General features: G+C 39.4%; 1 pseudogene; it reads left to right on the plus strand.

Moving 5' to 3' along the window:
• Positions 1 to 4,142: 4,142 nt before the first annotated feature.
• On the plus strand, positions 4,143 to 4,659 carry LOC105853881 (annotated as a pseudogene).
• The last annotated feature ends 22,790 nt before the right edge of the window (positions 4,660 to 27,449 follow it).

Below are 27,449 nucleotides of genomic sequence, written 5' to 3' on the forward strand. Positions count from 1 at the left end.
ACAGATTAGAGGACAGATAGATGTTTTAGTCAGTGTCCTAAAGAACTGAAAGTTCATGGGTCTACCCAACTATAGCTGCTAGGCTGAGATATAAGGCTTAAGAGTTCCTTTCATCTTCTTGCTTCAGCGACATTGGCTTACAATGCCAGGTATGGTTTAGGGGAATAGATTCATATCTTTTCAGTTGGATGTTACCATCCTACCCCATCTTACAAGCACCCACATCCTTTAAGACTTGAGATTTTCTGTTTCTCCCATACCAAAAACTTAACTTGCTCCCAAAATCTAAACTTTATATGATTATCTTCTTTTTGCATATATTCAGTTGCCTGATGTGTGCTCACATACATTTTTCCATTTCATCTTTAATCATTTAAATATTCTTTCTTTCCCATTACCTGCTTGAGTCCCTTGATCTCTCCCAGTTAGAATTTTACAATAGAACTCTTCCTTTTTCCACAAATTCTGTGACTGTGCATTCCCTCAAGACCTATCCTGGTCCCACCACTTCCTAAAAGTGGGGATGATTGATCTTGGTGGGAAAGACTGTCTTACGGAAATGCTTCCCAAAAAGAAATCATAAGTGAAGAAAGTGTTGGATTTTAACCATCCCATTGGTCATAGAATGAGAGAGAGGTCTGGGAAGAAGGGTTGGGAAGAGGGGAGGAAGAGGAGAAGGAGGGAGACAAAGAGGAACGGCAAAATAGATGGAGTTTTAGGGAGAAGACGAAAATAATTTCCTTACTACAACAAATAACATAACCTTTCCCCAGGATCAACTAAAAACAGTAAGAAGCACCTAATTGCTCAATTCACTGCCTGCATCTCCATCCACTGTCAACTTGGTGCCCCTTCCTGAATTGCTCTTTAATCGCCAAGACATATCCAATCCCGACTTGTCTTCGGTTTTCGGTCCTTTGTGGGGTCTACAGCCCTTATGCTCACTGTTCCTCACAATTCTCCCCTACATCAACCCTCAGATTCAGCCTTGACTGCAAATCTCATGTCTTCAGCTGACATCTGCACTGTGATTCATGCATCCAACACCCTTTTCGGCATTTTTCTTAAAGATTTACTTATTTATGCATACAGAACTGGGGTACAGGCCAGAGGTGCAGAGGCAGTGAGAGGATTCACCAGAGACAGAGTGGGGAGCAGAACAGGCAGATCGATGAAGCACACTGCTGAGGGGGCAGCGGGCGGGTCAGTAGAGGTCTGCCACGCCATGTGGTCACCTCCGCCATGTGGTCACCTCCGCCATGTGGTCACCTCCTGGGGCAGGCGGGGATCGAACTCATGCGGAAGTGGCTTTAGCATCTTAGTGCTGCGCTTTAACCCGCTGCGCCACCAGGGAGGGCCCCTTTTGAGCATCTTAACTCACATGTTCCAATGGCACATGGACTCAACTAGCACATGTACCACAGTACTTTTCTTCCTGTGATTAGGCACTCCAGCTACCCTGTTGCTCAAGGCAGTTGAGGGAAGACTCCTTTCCCCAAAATACACACTTACATAACCAATTCCTGTTAATGTCACTGCCTGAATTTCCCTTGACTACTTCCTGCTATTGCCTTCATTCTTTCCTCGAGCTCCTGCAACACCTCCCACATGGTACTGATGCACCCACAACTTGGCCCTTCCAATTCTTTCCTCATGTGACAGCTGTGATCTTCCCTAAAACCCCAAAACCTGTTCTTCATGTCTTACTCAGAGTATGTTACTGTCTCCTGACTGTGCACGTTATAATGTGTATTTTCTCAAATGCAGTCTAAAAGGTCCATATCGTCCAGCTGCCTATCTGCAGCATTTTCTATTCTCTACTCTTCAACAACTGCTTTCAGTTGCTCAAATCTGTCATGATTGTTAATGTTCCAGCCCTGTCAAGCTTTCCCTGTGACTAGACAAATGGATGCTCTGGCAAAAAATGGTATGAACAAATATTTGAATATGAGAGACACCTATAGTTACTAATGAATTAAAAACAAAAAAGTCATAGTTTATTTGTGCTTTTTGCCCCGACCACATACATTAATATTATGCAAAGATAAACAGTGTCTTTATACATATGGCTCTTGTCATTTCTGCAGCAAGAGAAACAACTGTCTTAATTCTGTTAGCATAATTTAATTTTGCCTCTTTATTAAACTGCATTTATTATACAGAGGGTTTTATGGTCCCCTAAGTGTTGGTTTGTTGTTCTCTCTGCAAACTGTATTTTCTAATATGCCTGTTCTTCCTAGCAGTGTTTTCCTCCTAGAAGCCAGTTACTATTTTTACAGGGATGGCAGCATGAAGCTGGATTATTTGTTTGTAGTAGAGAGATCCTGGAAATTCTGCATTTATTTGTTTTCCCATATCCCTATTCCATAATAATGCAGCACTTCTGGTTTTTTCCAAACCTCAGAACCTTACCCTGTGGTCTAATAAAAGAGTGGACTCATAATGTTCAATTCAGTAACTTATGCTAGTGTTATCTTACCCCAGCCTCTTGGTTTGTGGGTGAACTACAAATTGCCTGCAGAAGCTCATGGCCATTTTATCACATAAGTTATTTTTCTCTGTTTGAAATGCAGCTAACTTCCCAGAAATTGTCAAGACTGTGCCTTCCCTTCTCTTGTTTTCAGACCAGATACCTGAGGTACTGCTTCCTTGAAGCACCATTCCCCATTTTAGTCTAAAGCATCATGTCACATACTTGTATCCCATCTTCCAGAGAAATTGGGGAAGCAAGTGGCTTCCATGTTTAGCTGTTTTGGCAAGAAAGCAGGTTGATATTCTGTAAGAGGTCATAGGAAATTTCCCAAATGGCAGAGATAGGCAAGACTGTGACAAACACAAACTGCCGGGGGTTTCCAAACTAAAGTTCCATCAAAATGTTTTGATATCGTCATACCCACACCTTGTGTTTTCAGCTCAGTAATGTTCTTTAACTGGCTTGCTGATGAGGGACAGGTAGGGCTGCAATGGTCCCATCATGCATTGCATCTAGCTTGCCCCCCACAGGGAGTCATTCCTTTACTTGAAGTGCCACTAGCAAAATATCATCACGTGAACTGTGACTCGCTAAAGGACTGTTTTCAAGAGTTTAAAGAACAACAGTCTGAGGCAAATTTTAAAACAAGTATAATGCCAAAGATTTTATTAATTCACAAATTATTGAATGAGCCAGTAAGATGTTAAAACTAGTTCAAAGAGCTTTTGAGTAACTAGGTACATCAAAGTAAATGAATAGGTTGTTGGATTACATTTTTTAACTAATTATTGTTAGATAAAGCCATATCCATAATTATGGTCTTATCTGATCCACTGGACAGAAATTATCTGCATTGCTATTAGATTATCTGCATTGCAACAAATTTCTATTCTACAGAGTTATAAAATAGCCAGGTAAATAGAAAAATCAAACCCAGTATTGCACATTAAAAAAAAAATTTAGTGATATGTTTTGTCTATTTCCAAGTTTAGGTAATATTTTTGATAGTCTCAGTGTGTTCCTATCTCTTCTAGTGCTTCCAGACCTACTTAGAATAGAGTTAACTATACATCAGTCCAGTACAGACATAAAAAAAAGAATATGCTACTTTATAAATAAATTAGAGAATTCATGCATTCACATTCAAAGTCAAAACCCTACATTTCATTTTTCAAATCAGAACCTCTAAGCCTGTGTTTCTCACACCACACGGCACTGGCAGTACAGCGTTTCTTTTAAATGTTTCACTCTTTCCTCTGGAATTTTCTTCTTAAAAGTCGACACCCCAGGCCCTCCCTGGTGGCGCAGCAGGTTAAAGCACATTACAAAGAAACTAAAGCCACTTCAGCATGAGTTCGATCCCCACCCTGGAGGTGATCCATATGGCGCGGCATACCTCACCTGCCCCGCCCACCCCCCCCCACTGCTCCCCTCAGCAATGAACTTCATCAGTTCTGCCTGTTCTGCTCCCCACTCTGTCTCTGGTGGATCCTCTCACCCCCCCCACACACACACACCTCTGGCCTGTACCCCAGTTCTGTATGCAAAAATAAATAAATCTTTTAAAAAAAAAACGTTGACACACCTTCTGCTCTTTAAACTTTTTTATTTTATTGTAGTAAGAACATTTCATGTGGCTTTTTGTCTGGAACCGCCATCTTCCAGTAACATGACCAACACAAAAGGAAAGAGAGGAGGGACCCGCTCTATGTTCTCTGGGCCTTTTCGAGAACATGGAGTTGTTCCTTTGGCCACATACATGCGAATCTACAAGAAAGGTGATATTGTAGACATCAAGGGGATGGGCACTGTTCAAAAAGGAATGCCCACAAGTGTTACCATGGCAAGACTGGAAGAGTCTATAATGTTACCCAGCATGCAGTTGACATTGTTGTAAACAAGCAAGTAAAGGGCAAGATTCTTGCAAAGAGAATTAATGTTCGTATTGAGCACATTAAGCACTCTAAGAGCCGAGATAGCTTCCTGAAACGTGTAAAACAAAATGATCAGAAAAAAAAAAGGAAGCCAAAGAGAAAGGTACATGGATGGGTTCACCTGAAGCGCCAGCCTGCTCTGCCTAGAGCAGCACTTGGAGAGAAGCAATGGAAAGGGGCCGGAGCTGCTCCATTCCCTATGAATTCATGGCATGATAGGTGTGAAAAAAGAAATAAAAGAGCTCTGGACTACAAAAATGTTTCTCCTAATTGAGTAGAAGTGTGGTGTCCCCTCTAAAAAAATATGTAAAGCAACGTTTTAATTAAACAAACAAACAAAAGAACACTTCATGTGAATGCTACCCTCTTACCACACTTACTGTTCAGCAGAATTGGGTGCTTCATGAAGTTTTGTTGATTTTTCCAGATGTCCATACAAGATTATAAAGCAAAACCAGCCTCCCTCAAGAGGCCTTTATTTGCTTTTCCTATGGAGAGCTTATTCTTTAAACTGCCAGATTGAGGAGCATGCAGGTAGCAGCAGCCACATCGCCACGTTTCCTGGCTGACAGAGACTGGAGCCTCCATCAAAGTGGGTAGAAAAACAAGTCACTGGATGACCACATGGGACAGAACTTCCTACCTACCTTGTCACACAGGACAAAAACAGATTGAGTCACTATACTTTTGGGTCTCTTTGTTCCAGCAAATTAACCCAAGTCCCACCTTCATGCACCAGATCCTATGGTGATGATAGTTTTCCAGTATAGTTTCATTCCCTATCACTATTCAAGGTGGGACTGGGTAATCTTTGATTAAGGCAGGCCCAAGGGAGGCCATCTAGTGATTGGAAGCCCATAAATCTTCAGATGCCAAATCAGTTCAACTCTCAGTCACTTCAAATGTAACCTGAATACTCTGTGGTCTCAAACAGCTGACTAGTTAGGGGGTAGAATCCCACCCCCACCCCTGCCCATTGTGAGCTACTTATTTAGGAGAAGCTCTGACAGAGATTCTTGCTGATCTTGAGTCAACCTCAAGTCCCCAAGTGAGGCCCAGACCTCCGTTTGTGACGCTCTATTTATAGCAAAGTAGCACCGGTGTGTAATAGATTGCTTGAATATCTGCAAATCACTCATGTAGGTGATATCTTCTGTGAACTTACCAAAGATGACTTGGTCACAACTCTTACAGTCTCTTGGGTAACTCACAGATGTCACCAAAGAAGTCTGTAGTGGACAGGGTTAGCTTAACACCAACCTCACTGCTAACATGAAAAGAATACTCAGGTCCAGTGACACCAGAGAGAGATGTAATGAACAAACCTCCAAGAGCACAAGGAACTCAAACTGACCATCAGACCTACGAGGAAGTCACAGCTGTACTTTAGATTTTCCATCTCTGTGCAACACCTTCCCTTGGGCACAGCACATATCTGAGGGAGAATTCTATTCCTTCTAGTAATAATCGTGCCGTCAGAGATCCTCCTAATAAATGGCTCACAAGGGGGGTGATTTTGCTCCCTAAGGGACATTTGGTAATTCCTGGAGCTATTTTTGTTGGAGGGGTGTTTACTACTGGCATCTGGTAGGTAAAGGCCAGGGATGTCGGTAAACATCCTACAATGCACAACCTTCACACAACAAGGAATCATCCAGCACAAAATGTCAGCAGTGCTGAGGTTGAGTAACCCTCCACCATATCCACCGCTAGACCCAAAAGCAATTAGGGACCAAGTCGCTCTACCAATTCAGAGGGAACATGATGCAAAAGTAGGAAGATTCTGAAATTCAACGCTTGCAATTAGGACAATACCTTTTGTGTGTATGTATGCATGTCTGTATGTGTGTGAGTGTGTGTGTGTGTGTTTATAAGTACTTTTTGATTGAAGTAACACTGGTTTGCAACACCCAGGTTTTAGGAGTATAAGTTCACATCTCTTAAAAATGTGTGTCAATGGCAGGGAGGGAAGTGCACTGGACTACAGGGATGGCACATGGGTGATTTGGTGATGGAAATTCCAGGGGGATTACAACTGAGATGGGAAAAAGGCACAAAGTGATGTAAAAATAAACTATCGTAATAAAAAAAATTTTTTTTTCAAATGTGTCACCACAGTACCCATCACCAAGGCACTAACAATTCCCCACCGCAACCTGACCAACTTCTCCAAGCTTTGCTCCCATCCCATCACCACTTCTGGTAGCTTCATTTCTTTAGTTAGATCCCAAGGGTTTGTTTGGGTCTGGATTTGTCTGTTTTCTTTGTTTCCATGAGTAAAATCATCATCATCCAGTCTTTGTTTTTCTTCCTTTGACTTATTTCACTTAACATATCCCCTCCCATTCCATCCATGTTGTTACAAATGGTAAGCATTCATCTTTTTATGGCTAAATAGTATTCCATTCTGTGCATCTTTTTGAACCATTCCTGTCCTGTCAATGACCTACTTTCATTTCCCTGATCCGAAGAACCATGGGATTATTTTGCTGTGTCATTTTCTTAATAAACTCATGCTGACTTCTATAATCACTGTGGCCTTTCCAGGAGTTCATAAATTTTTTTTATTTACTAATCCCTCTTAACATTTTGCCAGGGGTACATGCATAGTATTTAACCAGGACATCTGTTCGTGTCCACTTTCATTTTACATGGCTTACCCTTCATGATTCCTCAAAGATTATCACCCACATGTTATGTTAGTCCACTGAAATGTAATTAATCTGGGTATAGGAATCTTAGTTTATTTAACATGATTGGGTGATTTCTTTCAAAGTTATCTTACATCTATGGTTCCTTACTGATAATGGATTCCTGCTTGCAAGACCAAGACGCTAAACTGGGTCAGAGTACTTGAAGAGGTCCTCTCACACGTGCCGTCCCTCAAATAGCTCAATAAGGCAATGTCACAACAAAAGAGGAAATAAAGATTAAGTGACTGGGGGTGGGGGGGAAGATAACAGTGTAGTTAGTGCAAATGAGGCTTTAGGCGCCACGTAAATACATTCCCACAATCTGTGGACCATTTGAGAAGGTAGTAATCTGAAACTAAAGCTACTACAACTTATAAAATACAACAGCTATCATCTGAAGAACTTTATGTAAATCTGTCTACAAATATGTTCTCAAAATCCAGAGAGCGTCTCAAACAATTAAGAGGCCAAAATGTTGAAAGCTAATCCAGGTTACCTGCTGATACCACTAATGAAAAGAAAGAGGTTATCAAATTAAATTTATTATCATCTGACTGAGGAAATTATGAGTTAACAGAAGGATGGTAAGCCACATGGTGTCAAGAAAAACCCAGAGCCAAAGAATAAGAATTCTGGCTGTGTTTTTCTAACATGCTCCAAAGGATAGTGGTTTTATCCTTGTTTCTGATGGCAACCATTTTTGCTAATATTTCCAGGGCCCTATTCTGTAGTCTTTTTGGTGAAGCATATTGTAAAGAATCAAATCCTTTCATCTTTTAGCTTATTATTATAAGATAAGCATTTTCCATCTTATTAAAAACTGCTCATATGGCCCTCGCTGATGGCGCAGGGGGTTGAAGCACAGCACTGAGAATCTAAAGCCGCTTCCGCCTGAGTTCGATTCCCACCTGCCCCGGAGGTGACCACGTGGCACGGCAGACCTCTCCTGACCCGCCTGCTGCTCCCCTCAGCAGTGTACTTCGTGGATCTGCTTGTTCTGTTCCCCGCTCTGTCTCTGGTGAAGTCTCTCACCACCCCTGAGCCTCTGGCCTGCACCCCAGTTCTGTATGCACAAATAAATAAATCTTTAAAATAAAAAAACTGCTCATAAACAGGATCTTTCTGGTATCACAATATTGCCTAATATGGAGATGCTATAATTTACTGAGTTATTGCCTAATTTCTTCATTAAGAAAAATTAATGCTATTTCCATGTTCTGCTAAAATATGAAACTTTTTCTCTACTTTGTCTTATTTTCTTAACAGATTCTGGAATGGAAATCATAAGCCCCAAGAATACTGACATTTTAAATCACTTGACTCATTACTAAATTGCTTTCCTCTGCTTTCTCATCAGTATGATTAGTATTCAAAACAATTAAATCTTTGATATAGAAGAAGGTAAATTTGCACCTCATTTCAATGCACAATTTTTAATGAGGCTGAGCAGTTCCCCATATGTTTATCAGCCTTGTGATTTTCCTCTTTGTGAATGATGTGTTGCTGTCTCCTGTCATGTTAGGTTTAATAATTTTTCTTGTGAATTTGAATAGGCTCTATTTGGTAAAGAAAATAAACACTTCTTTATCATGTGTTGCCAAAGTTTTTTTTTAATTGTATAATTCTTTTGATGTTTTACATTTCTACAGAATCAAGGTATTTTTCTTTGTTATTTCTTCTATCACATTTTAATTTTAAAGTCTTCCTAAGTCTTTTTGATTTTGAATATTTTCATCTAGGTTTCGTTGTGACTCAATTAATCATATTTTAACAGGTTATATTTTCAAATACAGCATAAAATATGGTTCTAAATCTGTTTTTTCTACTTTCTTACATAGCTAAGTCAGTACGTGCAAACTTTCTGATTTATGACGCTTCCTTAAAATACATATTCAATTCTCTTATATACCAGAGTCTATTTTCGGGCTCCATTATTCTCATTCACCCATACACTAGTCTATTTTATACCAGTATTGTACTATTTTAATTACTATAGCATTTTAACATTATTAGGTAAGTTATACACTCTCCATTCTCAAAATTTTTGCTTGTGATTTTCTGTAACACTTATTAACCTTTGAAACAACTTTTTCAGGTCTAAAAATAAAACCCAATGGAATTTTAATTGCAATCTGCTGTATAGTAGTCAGCATTGAAACACTAATGTTCCAGGAATAGAATATACTGAAAGAGCAACAATGTTCAATGTTCTTCTTGAAACCATCAAATTACCTGAATTTTAAGTGTTTGTCAACAAAAATTTTTGACAGTGAATAAAGGTCTTGATATTGGTGAAATGGTACCCTAAATAGTAGACATAAGAGTTCTTCCTAAAAACCATATACTGTCTATTTAAATATATCAGCATTCTAACTAAATGATAGACACACATTAAAATGTTGTGTCTTCTTACAAGATTACAAAGGAAGATTTAAAACACTGGGTTTTTCAACAGAAAGCTAAAAAGTCGAAAACCAAAATCCAGCTTAGTGTTGATCCCATCAATAGTCTGACTCCTTGTAAATATTGGCTAAAATGGTTAACTACCCTCTCATCTTCTTGAGTATAAGGACCAAAAGATTGAAAGAAATATTGAAAATCAACTCAGGATTTACAATTATTGTTAAAGTCCGTTGATAACAGCCCTACCAAGTGCAACTCAATTTATGGTTAAATATTTTCAATAACAAGGATCTCACAACCTCCTGATATAGGCAATGTCTTCTTTAAAAAGCTCTAATTTTAAGAAATTCTTGGAATAAATTAATTTCCTTGTAACTTCCCAGTGCAGAAGTTTAAATCAATATGCTATTTGAAAATCCATCATCTATTTAAAGATTGTTATCATGTAATCGCTGAGTCTTTTATTCTCCAGGCTAAGCATATTCAATACTCCACTGAATAGCTCATCCCTGGAGAGACTTCTGATTTTCTTACCATTAGTTTATCTGACAATCCTTATTTCTCTAATTTGAATAGGGCAGAGAAATGATGGGAGGAATTTGATTTTCAGTATCACCCTTAATTGCAGCACCAGAATTGCCAAGGACCCACTTGAATGGACCCTCCTGTTAACACAAAGAAAATCTTTGGTAAAATAAAACAGTGTGAGGGCCCTCCCTGGTGGTGCAGCAGGTTAAAGCACAGCACTAAGAAGCTAGAGCCACTTCAGCATGAGTTCGATCCCAGCCCCGGAGGTGACCTACATGGCACAGCAGACCTCTCCTGACTGCCCACTGCTCCCCTCAGCATTGTGCTTCATTGATCTGCCTGTTCTCTCCTCACTCTGTCTCTGGTGAATCTTCTCACTACCCCTGAACCTCTGGCTTGTACCCCATTTCTGTATGCATAAATAAATAAATCTTTAAGAAAATAAAATAAAACTGAAAAAATGTTAAATTGGACATTTTTTTGTGTGTGTGACTGCATTGAAGTTGGCAATTTACATTTGAAAACAAGAGACTTCAAGTTAAAAAGATTACCGTTTCTCTGACCCGAGGACTTAAGGCACACCAAGGAGACTGTGGAGAACACAAACAAATGAGCTGGTAGAGCATGAAAGGTTCCAGTAAGAGCTGAGTCTCCCTCATTAAGAACTGTGATTAGGGGGCCCACGGTCTCTCCAGAGAAAATCACCTCATTCACACCTTCCACATAAAACCAAGAGAGAGAAGACGGTGTGCTCACTCACTAGGAAAAGTGACACTTTCCTCTTTTTCCCCATTTTTCTCCCTTTACCAAATAGCTGCGCATCTGTAGCCTAGGAAGAGGGAAACAAAAGCTGTGATGGACAGACCATGCCCTTGTGCTGCTGGGGTCTAGGGGGGCTGGGAAGAGCAGGCTGAGTGCCCCCTTCCCACACAGTCCACAGCTTGTACCCACCCACAGAGGATGGGGAGAAAGGAGATTAGACAGTGTTGAGATTGTCTGGCTACAAGGTGAAAAAATCTTCCTATGATACCAAGTGATGGGAAAAGAGATTCGGTGGGATCTGGGTGAAATCAGTGACAGAACACAGTCATACCATTTTTTTTTATTTATACCCTACTGAGAACACTCCCCCAATAAAGCAGGTACAAAGCCATGTCTTCCCCTTTTGCCTTGAAATATTGAGATCAAATAAGAAAACACTAAATCTGATTAGGACTATTTCCAAAGAGTTGCAAGATAATCATTTTTCTCCTATAAAACCCTTGAAATTAGCTGAGATTTCTGTTGCATTCCAAGATAGCATTTTGCTAATGTGGCATACTAGGGAGCCTGACATGGAGATGCATTCTACAGTCTCTGTTATAATGTCATCATTTTAAATTAATTTCGAATTATTACAAAACTCTACAGGAATGAAAGGGAAATCTACTGAGACCAAGAACATGAGGCCAGATAGAAACCCGAGAAGTCAAATGGTTAAGTGGGTTAGATGCTTGCGTGAATCCAGAGGGGTTAGAGCTTTAGTCTGTAGAGGGCGCTGGAGTGACAGCCTTGGACTGGGTGGAGGTGGGGTGGGGCCAGGGAGGCAGGGGACAGAGGCAAGATAGCTTTACACAAAAAAATATGCCTTCCCTGGAAAGGTGAGCAAGATGGAATTTCCCTTCATGTGCGCAAGGCATATTTTCTGGACCCGAAAAGGGTAGAAGGTTTTTTTTCATTCCACGGCCACAGGACAGTCTTCGCATATGTTGTAAAACTAGGTCAATATTTGCCTCGGTTCTAGAACCTGCAAATAAAAACTTAAATTTAAGATGTGTCATATCTAATGCCTAATTTTTAGTGCCCGCAGACATCGGAATGAAACAATAAAACCTTCCCTAGGAAAATACATGCGCAAGTCCAGCCCCTAAAAACATCCCACTGGTAGAATTACAACCATATAAGCACACAATTAAAAGTTGCAGTGTACTTCGTCGATCTTTTCTGTTCTGCTCCCCACTCTACCCCTGGTGAATCCTCTCACCCTCCGCATCTCTGGCCTGTACCCCAGTTCTGTATGAATAAATAAATAAATAAGTTACAAAACAGTGTGACCCTCTCTCTATCTCTAAGTCAGATACAATGTTGTAAACAAATGTAGTTGCAATTAAAGAAAAATCACGAAACAGAAATGGAAGCAAGTGACCAGGAAAATAAAACAGCAGGCTAAGATATGCAAATTCACTAGCTAGTACAATACAACAGAGAAATGTTAGATATTTTTAAAAATAGAGAGAATTAAAATTGTCATAAAATAATAAGCTTCAATACACATCAATACATAAGAGGAAAGGCATGACCTATTCTATATTCACCATTTTCTTTAAACTATAATAAGTTTAACTAAATTTTACAATGATTTATAGAAGATTTAAAGAAACAATAGTTTTGTTTGTTTTTTTTTAAGGAATATTAAAGCTTGGCATGATTATTGTCATCTATATCATGTAGTAAATTTTATAAAAATACATTAAGTATCAATACATAAATATATTTAGTTTAATAAAAAATGGAATTAGACCTTTTTTTAGCATAAAGTATGTCTGACTTGACTAATTTCTTGGACAAACAGACTGGCTTTGATGGCAGACAGGTCATATGGTAGACATGTTTCATAAACTGAATGAACTAAAGGCTTTCATTGTCTGGTTCTAAAGTGTCTGAGAAGTTCAAAGCATCTGAAAGGAAATATCACGATGGTAAAATTGGGTGAAATGTTTAGACTTTTCTAAACATGCAGGGTTAAAAGGGGTACGTCTAAGAATAAGAGGTAATCCATCGACTAGGTGGATTAATAATCACTTCTTAAAACTTAGTGAAAATGGGGCCCTCTCTGGTGGCGCAACGGGTAAAGATGCAGCCCTGCAAGCTGGCCGCAGCTGCAGCCACCTCAGTACTAGTTCAATCCCCGCCTGGGAGGTGACCCTCATGGCGCGGCAGACCTCTCCTGTCCCACCTGCTGCTCCCCTCGTCAGTGTACTTCATCGATCTGCCTGTTCTGTTCCCCACTCTGTCTCTGGTGAATCCATTCACTGCCCCTGCACCTCTGGCCTGTACCCCAGTTCTGTATGCACAAATAAATAAATCTTTAAAGAAAAAGAAACAGTGAAAATGTTCCAAGGATAAACATTTGCGGGGTGGTATTCCTGGCTTAGAAATGAATCACACAAATGACAGCATAACATATTTCTTTGAAGGGCAGATCTGTTTTCAATTCTTTGCTTTAAACAAAAGTGAAGTAGAAACCAATTATCAGCAAGTAGAACAGTAAAAATTCTTATGATAGATGTTAATATAAATTTTAGTATAGAAGTCTGAAGTAGCAAAAATATTAAGTAACATTACTTTCACAAAACTGAATCTGTTCATACTTACCTGTTTGTAAGGACAAAATTTCTTAAACAAACGTCTATAAAAATGACAACTAGACATAAAATTAAGACTGGACTCTCTGATATTGACAAATAAGTCACTTTCATACTATGGGATCACAAATTAAAAAGTTTAGAGAAGCAATACCAATGAAAATTTAGAGAAGCAATACCAATGAAAATTTAATTTTAATAAAATTTTCATATGTTTACCATATTTTCATCAATTATACACAAATACTACTTGATTGTTGACTCAGAACAGAAAAAAAAAATCTGTTAAAGTCTTAAATTACAGAGAGTTAAATTACTTTTCTGTAATTAATTTCAATGTATATACATATTTCCTAGCAAACAATTACGATGGGGTAATAGATAAAAGATTTTCAATAAAAATGGACTTTCATCAAGATAATTTTTTTCTAGATAAGATGATATGGAAATATTTGGTAGGCGAGGTAAAATGAAAAAGTGATTTAAAGTAAAAGGAAAGACATACAATTTCAAGCATTAAATTTTTTTTAAGTTTTTTTTTTTTAAAGATTTATTTATTTGAGCACACAGAACTGGGGTACAAGCCAGAGGTGCAGGGGCAGTGAGAGGCTTCACCAGAGACAGAGCGGGGAGCAGAACAGGCCAAATGACAAGTACACTGCTGAGGGGAGCAGCAGGTGGGACAGGAGAGGTCTGCCGTGCCATGTGGGTCACCTCCGGGGTGCAGATCGAACTCATGCTGAGGTGGCTTTATCTTCTTTGTGCTGTGCTTTAACCCTCTATGCCACCAGGGAAGGCCCTTCCCCAAGTGTTTTTTAAATGCACATGGCAAGTGTCCAGTCATGGACACTTAGACCATGTTATTTAGATTCCACTGAATAATGTTAAAAGCGATATATAGTTATTTCTTTTGAAATACCAATATTTTCAATACATTGAAAATACTGTTATTTAGATTCCACTGAATAACGTTAAAAGCGATATATAGCTATTTCTTTTGAAATACCAATATTTCAATATATTCGAAACCCTCTCTCCCTGGGGAAAACTCACTCTTTTAAGTACCCGCACTTGTGTGGCATAAGTGGCCCAGCTGCACGTGACCCCCTCACGGTCCTCACCATCTGCAACTTGCTGTGCAAGTCCCATGATACACAAACTTGTCATCACCCTGTTTGACATGGTGTATACACTGTGGTGGTTTTAAAATATGTACACAAGATTTTTGATACTCCCTGCTAGGGTAGAATCCGACTTCCTTTCTCTTGAGTATATTCTAATGACTAGAACGTGGCAAAAGTTACCAAATGTGGTTTCTAAGCCTAGTCATAAAAAGCACAGCAACCCTGTCTCTTGGATCACTAACACTAGGGTAGCCAGCCTTGAAGTCAGTAGGCTGTTGAGCCAACTTTAAGAAAAGATCCATGTGGAAAAGAACTGAGGTCGCTAGCCAAAAGGCACAGGAACTACTCACCTTGGAAGTGACGCCTTGTCCTGTCTATCCCTTGGGCGACTCCAGTTTCAGCCAATGCCTTGACTGCAAGCTCATGAGAGCTCCTGGGCCAGAAACAACCAGCTACATAGCTCCTGGTTTCCTGAAGTACAGAAAATGGGTAAAGGAATAACTATGTGCTGCTGTTTAAAGTCAATATACAGTTGAGATAATTTGTTTTGCACTTATAAATAACTCGTGTAGATTGTCTACTTGGATGATTTGACAAAACTCAGTCATATATAAGGAATTTTACTCTCAGTTTCCATACTTGTCTCTTCAAATACTGTAAACAGAGTGCTCATGGGCCGACAGATTCATGGGTCGTGCTCTGAGTACAGCAAGCCCTTGACATCCTGTTATTGTTTGAAATTCTGTTGTTGGTTGCTTCCTAGGTACATTTGTTACCCATATACCCCAATAAATAGATTGATTGTCACCTTCTTCTAAATAATTGCCTCTGCCTTGGGCCATTCCATGATGTAGGCAGTTAAGATGAGGGCTAGAGAGCCATGTGACATAAAGCTTGGCAAAACTTTAATAGCTTCCTCTAAAGAACATGATGCACGAGGGCCCTCCCTGGTGGCATAGCGAGTTAGGACACAGCACTGCAAGCCAGCCGCAACTGCTTCAGTGAGAGTTTGATCTCAGGCCCAAGAGGTGATCCACATGGTGCAGCAGACCTCTCCTGACCTGCCCGCTGCTCCCCTCAGCAGTGTATTCGTCCATACATCTATTCTGCTCCCCACTCTGTCTTTGGTGAAGCCTCTCACCACCCCTGCACCACTGGCTTGTTCCCCAGTTCTGTATAAATAAATAAATAAATCTTTTTAAAAAAAATAAAAGATGGTGCACTAGGCAGACACTTAGATTTTCATAGACTGTAGGGAAACAAACTTCAAATCTACTTAGACCTTACTTTCTAAATCAGTCTAATCTAGATCCAGTTAGTAATTAGACCCACCAGTTAACTGCCAGCTGCTTGTACAAAAAGCTAAGGCAAATGCAGTCATAAATTATTTTGACTAAAAAATAAGAATTCATTTTTAAAGGAAAATTTAGAAAATGTTTCAGACACATACATTTTCACACACACATTTTTTAAAAAGTCAACTTATTTACTTGGCAACTTAGATTTTGAATAAAGTACACACTACAGTGTTGGAATTAGAATAAGTTCCTTGGGGGCCATATATGTCTCCTCAAATCCAATCTTCAGCTGTTTTATAATTCCAGGCAAGATAATTGACCACTTTCACACTGAATTTTCTAATTGTAAATGAAGACAATAACTGAACCTAGGTCAGAATTAAATGAGTTAAGAACATATGTCTGGAATACAGTAAGTGCTCAATAAATGTTGGCGATTGAGCACTGGTTAGCTCCCTAACTGCTTGCATGCAGTGAATGTCTTTACCCTCTCTCTTCTACTCGTGTGCATCAACTTCTTCTTTGCAATTTCCTGTTGTGCTCATCATGGTCTACTCAAAGTGGAATCAGAATCATTCATGGACCTTGCTACAACTGCTCATTCTTCAACCCCACTCCAGGCCTGAATCAGCATGTGTGTTTATGAGACCTCAGGAGCTGCATTTTAAAAAACACCACCCAGGGCCCTCCCTGGTGGCGCAGCGGGTTGAAACACAGCACTGAGAAGCTAAAGCCGCTTCCGCATGAGTTCGATCCCCGCCTGCCCCGGAGGTGACCACATGGCGCGGCAGATCTCTCCTGACCCGCCCGCTGCTCCCCTCAGCAGTGGACTTTGTCGATCTGCCTGTTCTGCTCCCTGCTCTGTCCCTGGTGAATCCTCTTACCCTCCTCATCTCTGGCCTGTACCCCAGTTCTGTATGAATAAATAAATAAATCTTAAAAAAAAAACACTAAGGAAAATTAAAAAAAAACCCACCACCCAAGGATTTGTGATACACACTGAAGTTTGAGAAGACACTCCACTAACATACCTACAGGTATATTTGGCAGCTGAGCCTGTTAAGATGAAGGCTTACACATCAATCACAGTCATTCCCTGCAAATTTCTGCATTAGCCTGTATCACTAAATAGCAAGCAAATGTCAGAAAGTTAAGGCTATGGTGATGCAATGTTAGTACAATGACAGCTATAATGTTGCCATGAAGAGAAATATGAACACAAAGACAGTATATTCATGGGTGCCTTTGTGCTACATCAGGAAAATATAAGCTCTCTGCTGAAACGAAATGCCGAAACACTAGCACTTTACTTTGGTAATGCTGCATAGTTACACAGTCATAACTTTAAGAAGTTATAATGGTCACATGTGGCCCAGTGCAGGTTGCCCTCATCAGATCCTTGCAGGCCACAACTCCAGGGGTACAGACGTTGGAAAGTGCTATCAGATGGCGGCGCCACATCTGTAAGAAATTGAGTCCAAATTGCAGTTGAATGTATATTTCAAGGTAGCGGTTTCCAGCTGCACATCATTTGTTTTGTCTTGTTTAAAATAGTTCTAAATCGCATGCCAGCTACTGTAGGCTCCAGATTCTATTAATTAGAGGTGGAAAACTGAAGCTGTGGCTTGTCTTCTGGAAGCTTGTGCCAAGTTGATTCCACAAACCTGCCTCAGGTCTCTGCAGAATCTCTTAGCTTCCCTCAGGGGCTTCCAGATAATTGGGGTGGTATTTCTAGGACAGTGATTCTTAAGATGTGGTCCAAGAATGACTTGCTCAGAATAACCTGGAAGCTTATTTAAAATGCAGTTGCATATAATATGAACTCTGGGAATTGGGCCAGATATCTGCATTTTAAGCATATTTTTATGCATAATAAAGTTTGAGAACCAATGTAATCTGGAGCCTACTCTAAAATGAATTATTTCCCTGAAACAAGAAAATATAGGAGAAAACACAGGAGAACAATAAAACATAGGAGAAAACATAGGCAAAACAACCCATACCATTGGCTTCAGTGATATCTTTGGGGATTTGACTACAGTAGCATGGGTAACAGAAGCAAAAATAAACAAATGGAACTACATCAAAGTAAAAAGCTTTTCCACAGCAAAAGAAACTATCGTTTAAACAGAAAGACACCCTACTTAATGGTAGAAAATATCTGAATATCCTAAAGGAGCTTATATCCCACGGGTGATTTGGTGATGGGAAGCCCACACTGATTACAGCTGAGATGGAAAAATGCACAAAATGATGTAAAAATAAACTATTATTAAAAAAAAGTAGCTTATATCCAAGACCCAAAAAGAACTTTTCTTTGTGGTGTGGCAGCATGCATTGGAGAGCCTATTCCTAAAACCCTAAAATGTGCACCTTTGTAAACCAACACCATCTCAATAAAAAATTAAAAAACTAAAAAATAAATAACTTCCCCTAAAACTAAGCAAGATTTTATTCAGCCAGAAAACTCCATCTACCATTTCTAATTGTCTCCCAATAATAGGTCTTTATTCAAGGTAAACTCTCGCCTGCTTTATTTGTCCCCCAGGAATTACAGTAAAACAGGACAAAAGATTTTGCTGACTTCCACGAGTTAGTAAAGCCCAGATATGAAAAATCTCACCACTGCATCCCTGATTCATTGTGGGAGAGAATACATCTCTCCTTGGAATACGGAAAGCTCCCAGAACAGGCATGATGTGTAAATTAGTGTTACCATGGCATCGTGCTCTTCAGTGGCTTCCCTCATTACAGAGTTAGTGGTAAACATCGTTTTTGGCTAAGTTCCTCTTTTGTGTGACTCTGTAGTGATCTACTAAGTGTGAAGATATGTGACCACTCAGTGTATATTGAGTGTATTGGTGTTGATTCTGATACTAAGATAAAGGGACAATCCTTCATACCATGAGTTCATCACCAGACAGTAAGCCTTCGATAAAGTCTCTCCAAACATATCAGAAATCATGGGATCTGCCATTCCCACTTCAAATACCTTACTGAATTGCTCATCCTGTAACTATCTTTCCTTTTACAACTTTTTTCTCATATTCCTTTCTCCCCCAACAGTTTCATTGTGCTCACATCTCATGCATTTCATAACCCTTTGCTCAAAATGCTTATTTCTCCTGAGAATTTGCAGCTTTTCCTTTCAGCTTATATATGCCCTAAATTGTGTTATTCTGTCTCCAGGGTGTGGCAGAAAGTGAACTTTTTAAACAACACTAATACTTCTCTAATGCTCTTGAAATTCTAATTAAATTATTTCTTTTATTTTTGGTATCGTAGCCTGCTGGGCAAGTTTTACTTTGATTCTTAAGTGACTTAAAATGGCATTAATATGGAAATTAAACATTCTGGGAGCTGATACACTGAGTGTTTCAGCACAACACCCAGTCACAGGAGAAAAGTAAGGCCCTCTATCATGCTTTCTGGTGTTACTCATTAAAATCTTGAGAGTGCCAGTCCTCAGATGTGATGCTTAGCTCTGAAAGAAAGCAGGCAATTTTTTTTTTATTACAAAAGTTTATTTTTACATCATTTTGTACATTTTTTTTCCATTTCGATGGTAATCCCCGCGGGTTTCCCATCACCAAGTCACCCGTGTGCCATCACCATAATCCCGTGCATTTCTCTCCCCCCACCCCCGTTTTTGATCCCATTCCCCACTCCACCCCCGCAAAATGTCTCTGTATATGGTTGTTCATTATTTTTGTTATTTTCTCGCCTGGTCCATTATACTCCGAAAGCAGGCAAATTTTTTATGTGAATTAATACTAACTGGTCAGTGACTCAGTTTGCCTGAAACAGTCACTTTTTGGCCTTTATTGCCCAGTGTAATTATCTGTGCGGTTCCCAAAGTGTGCCGTCAGTCTGGCCAATGAGTATGGTCATGCTATCATGACCCTCGATGTTGAGATAGAATAACACTATATTCACTCACCCTTTCCCTGCTTTCTTCTCAACTCATCCTCTTCCACCAAGCAGCCCCTTTTGAAATAAGCAAGGCACTTTTGTCAGTGAAGCTGCAATGTGACACAAAATAGAATAATTTGACTTATGTAAAAAATGATGATGGCAAGACAGGGCCACATTCTTACAGAGATTCAGTTATCCCTCCCTTGGGGGAACCTTATAGTGACCCATTAAAATGCACTCATGACTGACTCACTGATTACTACTTACCAAACTGAAATGCATTCATTCATTCATTCAGCTACTCACAAATGCTTATTGATCATCTACTACTTCCCAGACACAGTTCTGATCACTAGCGATGCAGAAGTTAAAACAAGATTTCTGCTTTCTTGAAAATTCCATTCCAGTGAAGGGAGGCAAACTACAAACAAGTAAACAAATGACAGATGAAGAAAATGGACACTGTCATGAAGACAATGAAATAAAGCAGTGGGGGTAGAGAGTGTATTGTTAGGACACAGTTGAATTTCAGAAACAGAAAAATCAGAAATGTGATGCTCATAAAAAATGGCAGTGCATGTCTTGGTTCCCAGGGGTGACCCATTCATCTTCCAAGACATGGCTTCCAAGTTGCAAGCTCCCTGCCCATGCCCTAAGGTGGTATCCTCCTGTGCAGGGACAGAGCAGTTCACCAACACCTTATCTATGCGTCAGCTTGTGCAGAAGAAGCAAAGAATGCCCAAGGTCAATGGCCCACTGTTAGATGACCCACATATGATATATTTTCATTACTCTCAATTCCCTTTGAACCTGAGTTGGCCACACAGTCACAACTAATTATAAGGACATCTGGGAAATGAAGTATCTACTTAAGCAACCAGATGCCCAGCTAACACTTGGGGAGGCCTATTGTTTTCATAATTAAGGAGTAAAATGCTCAGGTTGGTATCTCTGCCTAATTGTTCGGGTACCCTGGGTTAGAGAGGTGGTAGGAGAAGGGTTAGATGTTTTTAAGATAAAGTAGTCAGGAAAGAGATGAACCCCAAAGGAGAAGAAAGTGGCAGACATAACAAATGTGGAGTTTAGAAATCAACAACCCACTTAAAATGTCACATTCGTGCTTCAAACTAGATTTTTAATTCATGTTTCATTTTTTGAGTGTTTTAATGTGGGATTATTTAAGCTCAGTTTACTAGTAAAGCACATATCGATGCACATGCATGTGTTCACATGCATATAGATGTATGTTGACTGATAATGTTCTCAATCCTGTTTACAGTCATACCTGGTTGTTTTTAATACATTGGCGCATAGTCACAGTGAAGAATTTACATAGATGACTGCTTGGTAGAAATTTGATAGAAACATATCAAGTTCTGGAAGCTTGAGATGTCCATTTGTTTTTCCAGTGATCTCAGCTGTTCAAACAGCAATTACTATGGTCTCCTCCCTCTGCAATCCATTCTATAATCTGTTTCCACTAGTTTTGCAGAAAAGCTGAGAGATTCAACAATGGGCAAATCTTGTTAGAAAGCAAATTGAGAGGAACTTCTCGGTTTCCAACTCTTCCTTTGTCAATTAGATTGTATACAAAGCAAGAAGTGTTTTGAGATTGATTATGAGGGAAGAAAAAGCTTGCTGGAAAGATATCTCTCCCTAGCCTGGTTCTAGACACTAGCCATGCATTCATAAATTCAGGTCGAATTCAATTCAGGTGGTGTATGAGACAACTCCCACCCCACCCCCAGACAGTGCGATGGTACCTCGGGCTTATTCAGGCTCACACAGGAGCATCCAGCGATGCTGGAGGAGAGCCCAGTGCTTAGCCTCATTCAGCCTCGATGGGCAGGAACCTCCCCCAGGGCCCTGAGTGCCCTCTATCAAAGGAGGAGAGTGGAGAGGAGACTGTTTATCAGGAGAGCTGTCTTCTCTCCCAAGTTCCTTGCCCCATTCTCAAGGGAGACATCATCTGCCGCTAAGTCCATGAGTGTCCACTAGTCAAGCCTGTTAATCAAATAACAGGCCTAGCTCCTGGCAGTGATCCCAGGTGTCTGCACTTCACCATAAGTCTAGGACGCTGGGGATGATAATGATCCTATGCATCCTCTTCTTGGGTGGCTTACTAGACTTGGCAAACATGGGCTTTCGTTTTCCTTTAGTGCAATGATTTCTATATAGTTTCTGAGTGCAATTAAGTTGTATTGCACCTGGGTCATCTGCCCTTCCTTTTGTGAGTTTCCCAGGTTATCAGTTTCATTAAATAATATGGTTGCTGTGAAGTACCTCTCACAACAGCTCCCAACCCTTGGTCTAACTACCAATCTTTCACCATACTTGGTCACAAGTTTTTCAGTATTTAAAAATTGTGTATTTAAATACATAAATATAGCTTGAGTAGATGGTGAATGAAAGCTGAAAAATCCCTCATCTACCCAGATGTCCATCTCCCTTCCCTCCTTCTCACTCACATGGCCTGGAGGGTTGGGGAATGTTCTGGTTCCTGCCTCCAGGCTGCCTGAATGGACTTACTCACACACCTCAGAGCTGCTGGACAAGTCCTGACATATTCGGAGCTCTGAACTCAGCACCTAGGTTTTTCTGAAATTTGTAATTCACACACCCCCAGCCTTTCAAATCCTTGAGCTATAAAGAACACAAAGGAGAAGAATGTAGACTGAAACCCTGGAGCTTGGAAGTTTCAAGTAGTATCTGCACTTACAAGAGAAGACAGAAGGTACCCACAATACCCCAGCCCCACACAAAGACATAGAAATGTCTTCTGATCTAATGAGAACCTCCTAGCTAGACAATGCTTTGGAAAATAATTGAATCACATTTTAATCCCAACCCTTCCCCATTTGAAAAATAAGGACGGTGGGATTCAGGAACTTGCCCCAGGTCATGAAGTCAGCACAGGGCAAAGCTGTAACCAGAACCAAGCATCCAGACCCCTTTCACTCAACCTCAGTGTTGCTTGTGGGAAATAGTATATTTCTGTTTGGGCATTCTTGAGCCTCGAACCACAGCAAAAGGTTTTGGCATCACGCAGCACCACGTACTCATCTTCCTCCCAACTGTAACACTTCCTCCATCTTAACACCATATAAGGAACTTGAATGTCTCTCATAGCTGCCAATTAGCTTTGACAAATTTGGTGTCTTGCCAAGTAGTACACTACATCACACCCACTGCTTCCAACAGGCAAATGATTCTCTAAAATATCTAGACTTAATATCTCAGCTAAAAATGACCATCTGTTCACACTTAATTACCATCTTCCCAAGACATATTTATTTGACAAGCTTAAAGAAAAACTTCACTTGCAGAGAGGAGTGAGGGTTTGAGTTTTTAGCCTTTCTGCTGCGGAGTTGTCACTTAACCTTAATATTAAGTCAAACCTGACTCGAGTACTGTTGGAGTTACTCATGAAATTTAAGAGCAAATCTCAGAATAAAAAAGTAATGTGAGTTGGTTGGCTTTCTTGTTCTTCCCTATTTTTCCCTTTCTTCCTACTTTTCTTTCTTTAATACTCATTTTCTTGGAGGAAAACACTTCAGTCGCAAGGTAAGCCTTATCATCAGTTGGCTTTACAGTCTGTCCAAGAAACCAACTTGCTGTGTTGACCTTGTGCAGACTTCATGGAGCTTACCATGTGCTTCTCGAAGGACTCTCCAGGGTTTCAACCACTGTAAACAGTCACTTACTCCTATGATACGCCTTAGGAAGCTGATTTGCATGTGGTCATTCAAACTCTCCTTTAGATGTTTAAACTAGGCAGACTCTCAAAAGCTTTCAACTTCACAGAGAAGGCTTTAACATCGGTTGTATTCTCCATCAAATACTTACACAAAGTTAAACAGATACTAAGCCTGAAGAAATTTACAGCAGAAAAAGAAATGCTGTGACCATTTAGAATAAACTCATAAAATCTGAAAGTCACAGCACTAATAATCAAGACTCTTGGCTTAACTGTTAGCTGCCCCATAAGACAAAATAGCCCTATCAAAAAGGGTATAATTTGGTCATTATCTTTTAGAATGAAGTAGAATGGTTGAACTGCCTTTGGTCATCTGACCATTTTTTTTTTTTTACCTAATCTGTAGCCTTTCTGATTTGAATGAGCTCTGGCTTGGCCTCTCTTGGGGTTTCCAAGGCATTTGGATAGTGATGACTTACAGACAGCATTTACTCACTTATCTAGAAAAAGAAATTTTGTAATTTTTAATTTACTCAGAAAATCTCATTGTCAGATCAAGTTTCTATACTAATCTGGGGTTGAGTTCTTAAAAGAATAAGGTGCAAAGCTGAGAAATTGAATAGCTTATGTATAATATGTATTAGTTATACACAATGAACTAACAAAAAATAATCTGGTTCCCTATGGTGTATTATAGTCTGATTGTGAAAATCTTTTGTTCTAGACAACAATAAAGGGTGGCATTGTTTATATCCTGCTAGAGGTACATAGATAAAAAAAAAAAAAGTTATTTTGTAAGGAGACTTACTCCTTACAAAATTTGAGGAGGGTAGCTGGAAACTTTAGGCAATCAACAGCCTTGCATTCATGTGGAATCATGTGAGAATATTTACTTATTTCCATCACTTTAACATTACTTAACAACACTGAGTCAGCTTCAGGTCTACAGTTTATGCATCGCACCATATCCACCACCAAATTTCTGGTCACCATCCACTACTAGCCAATTGGCACTCTACCCCACCTCTCTGGTAACCACTATCTTGTCAGAGCTTAAGGATTTATCTTTGCTTATTTTCTTTACATTTCACAAATGAGGAAAAATACATAGTATTTGTCTTCTGTTTTATTTCACTTAACATAAACTCATCACTCAATCCATGTCATCATAAACAGCAAGATTTCATCATTTTTATGGTTGCATAGTATTCCATCACACACGTACACACAGAGACACACAAACATTATTCCATCACACACGTACACACAGAGACACACAAACATACTCCACTTTATCCAATCATCCACTAAAGAGCACTTAGTTTGTTTCCCTATCTTGGCTATGTGGTAGTGCTGCAATGAATACAGGAGTATACACATCTTTTCTACTTAGTGTTTTCATATTCTGCAGGTAAATACCCAGAAATGGGAATATCAAATTTTAATGTTTGAGGAACTTCCATAATAGCTATACTAACTTATGTTCCCACCAATGTACCTTTTTCTCCACATCCTTGCCAACACTTGTTGTTTCTTGACTTTTATAATAGCCCTTCTAACTGGTAGGAGGTAAGATCTCACGGTACAGCTAGCTTCTTAGCAGGCAGGTGTGGTCTAGAAGGGGTCAGTTGTGTTTGTCCGCCAAGACCCTCTCAATTTTTGTGTCTCAGCTTCCAGCCAGATCAGCTACTTCCCAGGGTTATATGACCAATCACTAGAAACAGTTCAAATACAAATAAGCAGAAAAGTAGATAAATAACTTGTGGTATGTCCATATACTGTAAAACAATGGGGTAATAAAAAAGAATATAGTTGGCATGTTGAACAAATTGAGATTTCAAAATGAATTGCAAAATCATTATGCTGAGTGAAAGAAGCATGTTGAAAAGAAGTATATACTGTATGATTTTGTTTATATGAAGTTCTAAAAAAATGTAAACTGATCTATAGTGACAGAAAGCAGATCAGTGACTGCCTGTGGATCTTGGCAGAGGAGTGATGGATTACAAAGAAGCAGGAAGAAAATTTAGAGAGAAAAATAATTGTTAACTTGATCATGGCGATGGTTTCATAGATATACACAACTGTCAAAATTGATAAAATATATACACTTGAAATATGTGTACTTTTGCCTAATTGTCCAGACTCCAAGTCAATATAAGGGTTGCCTATTTTTGCTCCAGGTTTAGATATATATGTCTCACACAGTCTGTACTTCTAAGGTCAGATTCCAAGTTTGAGCACACTAGACTGGAGACTAATAAAATGGAACCTTTGAACGTGTAAAGAATGAAAGCATTACTTACCATGCAGAAACAATAAGTGGTAATTAAGAATAAGGACCTCAGAGCTAGACTTACGCAAGCTTGAATCTCAGTTCTATTTTAGACTTGGGATGTGGCCTCACGTAAAACTAAAGTTTTTGTATTTCAGTTTGCCCCCCTGTAAAATGACATAATAACACTATTCACCCCATAAAGTCATGTTGGACATTCAGTGAGGCAATGCTTATACAGCACGTACCTGGTTCAGACAAGCACTTAATAATTAAAACCCAATGATACTTCTCAAATGGCATCTCAAAATTTCTAATTCTTAAAATACTCTGCCATCTTTCTGCAGAGTAACAAGAGATAAACCAGGTGAGTTTGCATAAATAGTTGATGGACATTCTTAAAACCAATCATCAGCTACAGTTTGTTCAAATTGTTTTAACAGCTTGGTATGTTTTCATGGAGGTTTTACTGCAGTAAGAGATAATCAAGACTCTAGGTTTTCTCTACCTCTGCTTATATCTGTGGCCATGTCAAAGTCTCTTTCTGTAATTTTAGATTGAAAAGACTGGTTGTAGAGTTTCATCCAGGAAACCTGTTAACTCTTTCTGGTTATAGATGAATTAAACTTCTTTATACTTTGGCCTAAAAGTTATTTGTGATCTGGTATATAGTTGGAACTCAACCAGAGTGAATTATCTGTGTTTCCCCAGTTCAGGATTTAGGCTTATCAGCATTTCACTAAAAGTGCCTGTGATAATGTGGAGATACCATGGACTACTGTGTTCAGAGAGAGAATCTGTAACCGGTTCATGAGGTTGCACTGAAATACAGGTAGCAGATGCACTTTTGCAATAACCCTTCTTCTGCTCTTAACTTGATAGTATCACTCTGTCTTTATCTTTCCAAAGTGTGGTCACTTCAGTGACCATAAAAAGACAGGATTCTCAACTAGCAACAGCAAATGTTGGCAAGGATGTGGAGAAAAAGGAACTCTCCTGCACTGCTGGTGGGAATGCAAACTAGTACAACCACTATGGAAAATTGTTTAGAGGCTCCTCAAACTGCTAAACACAGAGCTTCCATATGATCCAGCAATCCAACTCCTAGGTATCTACCCAAAAGATACAAAAACACTAATTCAAAAAGATACTTGCAACCTCATGTTTATTGCTGCTTTATTTATAATTGGAAAGACATGGAAATAACCCAAATGCCCAAACGTGGAAGACTGGATTAAAAAGATGTGGTACATAGACACAATGGAATATTACTTAACCACCAAAAAAAAATAAACACATGTCTTTTGCAGCAACATGGATGGAGCTGGAAAAGATCATGCTTAGTGAAATAAGCCAGAAAGAAAAATACCAGATGGTTTCACTCATAGCAGAAGTGTAAGAGACCAAGCAAAAAAGTAATAATAATAATGAACACCTATATACCAGAGACATTTTGTGGGGGTAGAGTGGGGAATGGGATCAAAAACAACAGGGGGAGGGAAATGCACTGGACTATGGTGATGGCACATGGGTGATTTGGTGTTGGAAAGCCCACAGGGATTACAACTGAGATGGAAAAATGCACAAAATGTTGTAAAAAATGAGCCATATGTGTGTGTGTGTGTGTGTGTATATATATATATATATATATAAAGTATATATATATAAAGACAGGATCCTCAGGCCTCCCTGATGGCATAGTGAG

Source organism: Condylura cristata, unplaced genomic scaffold (genome assembly GCF_000260355.1).
Source record: "Condylura cristata isolate star-nosed mole 26May11 unplaced genomic scaffold, ConCri1.0 scaffold00020, whole genome shotgun sequence".
NCBI lineage: Eukaryota > Metazoa > Chordata > Mammalia > Eulipotyphla > Talpidae > Condylura > Condylura cristata.